The following is a 7,662-nucleotide window of genomic DNA, read 5'->3' as shown; positions in this document are numbered from 1 at the left end:
ATGTTTTTAAGAGTATGCAAACATATTAACACTTTTATGTTGCAGAAGGGTTTTTTTTTTTTTTTTTTTTTTTGGTAGAAGGTGATAATATTTTTACCAATAGTCTATGTAGTTAGCATGGCTTAGTGCTTCACAATGTCTAAGCATTAGCCTCAACCAGTTAACCCAAATTCTAAAATTAACTCCAAAATCCAATTCATTGGTAGGAATATTGTTATACAACCAAAACGAACTATTTGCCCACAATATGATAAGCAACCTAAATCTGCAGAATCTTCATGATGAATTAGACTATCAGTGAAAGGTCAACAACCAGCTGTTTTGCCTTGATGTACTTTGGCCGGGAAAAAAAAAATGATCATGACAAAGCATAATATGGCTGGCTGAAGGAAACATTTGTGCAAGCTGCTTACAGGAAACAGCTGGTCATGGTCCTGACAGCTTAAAGGTGCCATAGAATGCAAAAATCACATTTATAAGGTGTTTGAACACAGTTGTGTGTACGCAGTGTGTGAAAAAAACAGCCTATAATGGTAAAAATCCACTCACTCATTGTTTTATAATACCAAAAAATCGTAAACAGTGCCTCGACACAAGCAGTTCCAGACTATGACGACATGTCTGTAAAAGTCCCGCCCATTTTTGATGCTCTCTGCCCTATTAATATATACACAGCCCTGAGTGAGAAGCTGCGGTCCGCCATTACTCTTCTCTTACGGTAGCTGCTGGAGATACAATGTCAGCACCAAAGAGCCATTAAAAGTGTTGGGATGCACCAATGAATATAGGATTCTCCGTAGACCGCTGAGGACACGGTGGCTACATTTCATTTTTGAAGGTCGCCCGTGAGCATGGGCTTTTGAAGCTCTGCACTCTTCTGAGAAGGGAGGTGTTCGCAACAAAACCCTCCCGTGGACATGAAAAGCAACCCACGAAAACAGTGTTAAAGTAGCCAAATTACTTGGCAAAACAGCGAACTTGGCAACACTGGAAGGGAGGCGGGAACAGCAGCTCATTTTCATTTAAAGGGGACATACACATAAACAGTGCGTTTTGACTCATACCCTAAAAGTGGCAAATTCAAGAAGCAGTAAAAGATTATCTGTGGGGTATTTTGAGCCAAAACTTTGCATACACACTTTGGGGACATCTGAGAACAATTTAAAATATTTTATCAATGCATTCTATGGAACCTTTAAAACAATGTATAAATCAGACTAAAACTATACAAACAGAAAAAGGCTTAATGCTGCCCCCTATAGCAATAAAGGCCTGCTCTTCAGTCAGGTTATCAGAGGCTAGATGCTTTCAGTGTCTGCACTGTGATGTTTTCTGTATTATATAGCATCTGTAATGCAAAAGATAGAATTACTGAGAGAAGTCGAGCCTCACTTTGCAAAACACAAGGTCCTTTAACAGAAGCAAGCATTTTTATATCATACAATCACACTCAAGGTTTCAAGTGGTTCTTATTCCCTGACGCTCATGGACCAAGATATCAACTCCTTGTATCTCATCATAAATTCAAGTATCTTTTACTCTCTCTCTCTCTCTCTCTCTCTCTCTCTCACACACACACACACACACACAAAATAATCGGTGTGTTCAGCAAAAATTGAATGAATAATATAATATAATATAATATAATAATATAATATGTAATACAAGACAATTGTCTGAATGCACTGTGATTAATCAACGACGGAAAGTTTGGTGATACTGCTAACCATTAGACAAACTTAAATTAATCTCTGGTGTCTTGCATTAATTAAACTATTTGCTTGTTGATAATGTATTCCTTGTACGTATCTAATCATGAATCCAATCATTCAATCCTTAGATATATAAACACACACAGACCTGGCTGCGTTATAAAAGCGTAGAAACAAGAATGTATTATATTTTGTAAACCAATGCTATAATCAAAACAAAAATAATATAATACCTATTATTAGTAGTAGTATTATTAGTAGTATTACTATAAAAATAAATAACAAAAATAATATGCATTGTAGCAAATTAGCTCAAAAGGGAAATTTAATTACAATTATTTATATGAGCTGCCAATAGTAACTATAGCTAAATTAAATTTCCACCTACTAATCGGCTCATTCCGCGAACATTTAGTGTAAGTTAATATCAACTCAAAGAAAGGATATTTTTCATAGCCACAGAAAATATATTGCCTTCAGTATTAATGCATTAATGCATGTAGCTAGATCAGAAGGAGTGACAGAATCTGAAACTATGCACAAAAGTTTATTAGCTAAACGCTAACACACATAACTGATCTAAACAAATATACATGCAGTACACTCACTGACACATGGGGGAAGGGCAAATAAGACTAAATTAACCATTAGAGTAACAAGAAAACAAAGCAATGGAAAGTAGTCAATTAACATTTAATGGTGAAACCATCAGCGCCATTTTACAATGTGGTCTACAGATAATAGACTAAACCTCTGTTTCTTCAAGTTAAATGTACGATTCTTGCATTGCCTTGGTCGTTGATAAATGTGTCCAGATGCGGTCTCGTATGAAAGTCTTGATGGTTTCAGGGTTTGGACATGCGATCACATTCTTCCTGGTTTGAAGATTGATGAACTCCAACATATTTCTGACTCGGTGGTGACTGGGAGTTTCTTCCCAGGTGGAAATTGAAGAGAGAAGAGTGCAGAGCTCGAGAGACATGCGCTGAAATCCAAGGCCCCAGCCTGGTACAATCTTAGGGTGTCCTTTAAAGAGTTCTAGCTCAGCATCCTCGTCCTCTCCTGATCTAAAAGAACTGCAGACTGAGCTGTGTCGAGGCCTGCCAGGTGTGGGAGTTAGCAACCTGAAGATGGAAAGGTGATGAGAGATGAGTGAGGAGACTAAATGCTAGGCGGGCCACTGAAGTGAGGGCCATTTTAAGTTCTGTGGAGGTCACTGCTCTCGGGAGACAAAGAAACAATGGTCAAAGTTTATGACTCTTTGTCTCCAAACATAGTCATTTGCATATGTAACTGGATTGGATGTTGATGCAAAGACTTCTAAAGATTCTTGTGAAAAAACTAATATGTTGCATAGTTATAAACATATAACATACACTCTCAATTAGATCATCCGAAGACGAATTCATAGAGACCAAACATGGTATAGGTAAGGTTACGTGAATGAGTGGTTCTGTCATAAGCATGCATCAAACAGTATACAATATAAAAGACAATATAAAAGAACAGTAATAATATACACAGTAGCCTGAGGATATGTGATAGGAAGGTCAAAGACAGGTTTGTCTGTGAATGAGAGTCCATTAATATTGCATTGTGTGTCTTTTCTATGGGTAAATGAATTGAGAGTTGCTCTGCCCGCATTCCTTAAGCGCAATAAAACCAGTGTTACCTAAATTTGTCCACCATGGAACCAGAGGCCTGCTCTGCCTTTTTGAGGCGTTAGCCGCATTTCAGGGGAATGGTCCACAGACCCTCATAGTTGGCTTGTTGAGTGAGGGGTGTTATGGAGTATTTGTTAGATATAACAAAAAACTGTGTCTGATTGGTCCAGACAATAATAAATATAAATGTAGATAATTAGGCACTGCATTCAGGTGGTCTGACTGATTGTTGGTTATGGACATTATGTGTAGCTGGAAATGTTTTAAAGATCCATTTAGAGAAACTAGACGTTTTTCCGATTCTTACATTCATACATTTTATTCATCACTCCAGCCACAGAGACAAACAGTCTGTTCATTAATATGAACAACTGTTTCGGATAATAACATTGGTTTCAGTCGAACGATAATAAAACTTTCATATCCTCCTCACTAGCTAGCCTTGTTTGCTGTTAAATACTCCATTGTTTGAGTTCTTCCTGTGTCATTAAATCCAGGGAGTCAGGGACCATCCAAATCTGCATCACAGAAACTTTGAAATGGAGAAATATTACAATTTACATTCGCAAGACAGAAACACACACCAAATTAGTCTGCGGCCATGCAAAAAAATTTAAGCAGTCTAGTGAGCTACAGATGGCATGTATAATTTGTACTTAGTATTGCTGGCACAACCCCTCTCAGATACCTCTTGGGAGAGAAAACGACATTTTGACACACACAAAAAAAGGCTTTTTAGACAGAAACCTGCTGAGATATGCAAGGTTTTCCTTTTACATTGGAATTCAATTATGTTCGTTTGAATTGCAATTCATTTGTTCATTCATAAGTGCATCTGCTTCCTTCCGAATTGCCACATAGGTATAATAAAAGACTGCAAATTATTACTCAACAGAGACCCTGTGCCAGCAAAACAGGTTTTATTGTGTTTCAGTGATTGAAAATTCATCTGAATGTAAGCAAACACTTGTTCTACGACCTTTACCGACATACACTGTAAAAAATTGCTGTAGTTTCTACAGCAAAATTTTACAGAATTTTACTGTATAAACATTTTACAAGATGCAGCTGTAATTCGCAATGCATTATGGGTCAAATAAGGTTTTACAGTTGTTAACAGTATATTTCCACGTCAACTGTAATTCATTTACAGGAAGCAGGTGTTTCCTACACTAATTTACTGTAGTGTGGCATTATGGGATTGCGCGCGCATCATTCAAATTCAGAAACCCAGCCGACTAGAGCAGCTCGAGAACGATTGAAGATAAGAGGCTTTATTCATAATTCCTGGTAAGTTCACTTAATTATACTTAAGAAATATAACCCTTTATATTTATTTAAGTTAATCTATAAGCGATTTCATGTCACAATAGCCTCCTATCCTGACATTTAGTGGCCTTGGTAACTTCTGTGCAGTAAACTGGGAATTGCTATCATAACATAGTTGCGCCAAATGTTCGATTTTTGGAAGTACAATGTTCTTATTGAGAGCATTTAAAAGTAGTGTTTACCTAATGCGAACGATTGTCATAGTAACTAACGTTACTATCTATCTAAATAACTGACGAACAGCAACATTTGAAATTTCATTCGTTTATATGTGTTCAGCTATCCCATATTGACTCGACGCCTTACTATAATAAATTAAAGACATCTTTATATGCCCGACTGGACAAGTTCGTCTGATTAGAAAAAAAAAAAAAAAAAAAAAAAAAAGACTGAGGAAGCATCGAAACGCGAGACTGATTCTGATTATATTAACGTTTCATTCAACATCAAAAAAGCTTAACAGCACACATAAACTCACAGAAAATACATGAGGTAAGTTAAATGTTCAACTGTTGAGTTTATTTATAACATATAAGAAGCATCACAAGTGAGCTGTTTTGCTGAGTATCACGATTGCAAATACATAGTTCAATAAACAATTAGTTCACAACTTACTTACTTTTTTAGACACAGTATTAACTGTTGTTGTATTTCACCGACGAATATAGTTCCAAACAAAGACCAAAGCAAAACTATTTTGCTCATTCTCAAATCAAAACTCTCCAAACTTGAGCTAAATGATTCATCTTTTTGAACGGATCAATAAATGACTCAGTTGATTCCCTCATTAAGTTATTTACTGCCACCTAATGGCGGATTAGTTTCAGGTTTAATAAGCAGCATTGCATTTTTCCAACATTTATTAATTGTATTTTCAAATTTCATATAATTTTGCACTGTTAATTATTTAATTTGATTGGTGGTACAGTCCTACAATGTAATATTACAATTTATAATTATAAATTATATAATTTATAATAGTTTGTTTATTCTAATATATATGCCTTTTGGGGTGTTAATTTTGGTCTCATTTACAATACATAATGCTTTAAAGAAATCACAAGATTATTTTCTTTATGTCTTTTAGGTGCAAAGAATATCAGATGATGTGGAGAAATGTTCGATGCTTCAAGACTCTGAAGCTGATTTTATTAGGTAATATATTAATTATTTAAATAATTTGATAAACTTGTAATTTAGATTACATACTGCATTGTAGGTTACATTATTGCTTATATTTATTAATTTAAGGTCCACCCAGTGGCTATTGACTATTTGAGGGTCAGATGGTTGTGAATTCATACCTCAACATTGTGCGTCCCGGGAGCAGGCATCTTTTGCACACATTAATTTTTTCAAAAGGTAAGAAGTTTTACTTAAGTAATTTCATTCGCAAAAAACGTTACTTATTCAAAATGAAATGTAGTCATTCATCACTGTTAACTGTTAATGTCGTTCCAAACCTGTAACAGCTATGTTCATCTTCGGAACACAATTTTAGATATGTCAGATGAGAACCGGGAGGCTTGCGTCTGTCCCACTGACTGCCAAACAATTAACAATGTCTAAGCCCAGAAAAGTATGAAAAGGATTGTCAGAATAGTCCATCTGCCATCAGTGGTTCAACTGTAATTTCACGAAGCTACAAGAATAATTTTTTTATGCAAAGAAAACAAAAAGAACAACTTTATTCAACAGAGACGTTATTTTTGATTATGTCAGCCGCACCACACGGATACGCTGTTTTCGTTCAAATCAAAGCGTAAATAAACATAGAAAGCGTGTCCATGTGACCCAGCTGACACAGAACAGGCTATGTAGTGTGTGTCCAACAGATACTCTTCAAAAATGGCACTACACTGACGCAGAGAAGACTAATTGTTGAATAAATCCTTATTTTTGTTTTCTTTGCATACAAAAAGTATTGTCGTCGCTTCATAACGTTACTGTTGAACCACTGATGGACTATTCTGATGATGTCTTTCATACTTTTCTGGGCCTTGACAGTGGTATTTACTGGAGAGTCTATGGGACGGCCACAATCTTCCCAGTTGCATTCAGAATATCTTAAATTGTGTTCCGTAGACGAACGAAGCTTTTATGGGTTTGGAACGACATGGACGTAAGTGATTAATGGCAAGATTTTCATTTTGGGGTGGAGTAACCTTTTAAGTACTGGTAAATGCTGATGTATTGTATAAGTGGCATTTTGACATTTATTTTATTGAGCTAGTTTCATTTGATACATAACTTTATCCTGATGCTTTTGCTTGTTTTTATGTGCAGATGTTTTCTTGGAATCACAACACTCACTGGATACAAGACGGACACATAGAGGCAAAACAAGTGGAAAAGTCTCAGAAGAGGGACAACCCTCATGTGTGTGCTCATCTCAGAAAGTTGATGGACTTTCAGTATGTATTTATTAAATTGTCTTTTGCAGGAATATTCTTAATTTAATAGAACATAAGCTCAAACAACAGAATTTGTGATTTAATGTTGATTCCAGCATTTTATTTGAATCCTTTTCTTTAAAACATTTTTATTTTTATTTTTAAATGTTTAAAAAAATTATACAAATTCTGTTGATTGACCTTCATTTTTATAGAAAGTTAATGTTCTACTCTGAATATGGCTTTTTTTAAACAGTTATTTGTGATGCTATGCTATTTTTATGATTAGATTTAACTGTTGAAAGACTGAAAATTGTATTTTACCAGTAAAAGCCTTGCAATGTCTTTCTGCCAGTTTTAATAAATACTTATTTGCAACATCATTGACTTGGTTTTCATTCATTTGTAAATGTATTAAGATAGAGCTCATGATAATGCATTTATATCAGTATTTTATAGTTTACTGTTAAAATTATTCTTTAAAGCAGTTTCATTGTTAAATTATTACAACATCATATTGTATTTAGGGGTATTTACATGATTTTATTGGCAACTTTTGTTGCC

The 7,662-nt window shown here is 35.2% G+C and overlaps 1 long non-coding RNA gene across 1 annotated transcript; it reads left to right on the top strand.

The window, feature by feature from the left end:
* The first annotated feature begins 4,550 nt into the window (after window positions 1-4,550).
* On the top strand, window positions 4,551-6,000 carry LOC113040664 (uncharacterized). The gene is made up of 3 exons (XR_003275273.1): window positions 4,551-4,666; window positions 5,793-5,860; window positions 5,957-6,000. It is a non-coding gene; the product is annotated as an uncharacterized LOC113040664 (long non-coding RNA).
* Window positions 6,001-7,662: the final 1,662 nt, after the last annotated feature.

The sequence above is a fragment of the Carassius auratus genome, chromosome 22, assembly GCF_003368295.1.
Source record: "Carassius auratus strain Wakin chromosome 22, ASM336829v1, whole genome shotgun sequence".
NCBI classification, from domain to species: domain Eukaryota; kingdom Metazoa; phylum Chordata; class Actinopteri; order Cypriniformes; family Cyprinidae; genus Carassius; species Carassius auratus.
This window is presented reverse-complemented; position numbering and strand designations above follow the sequence as displayed.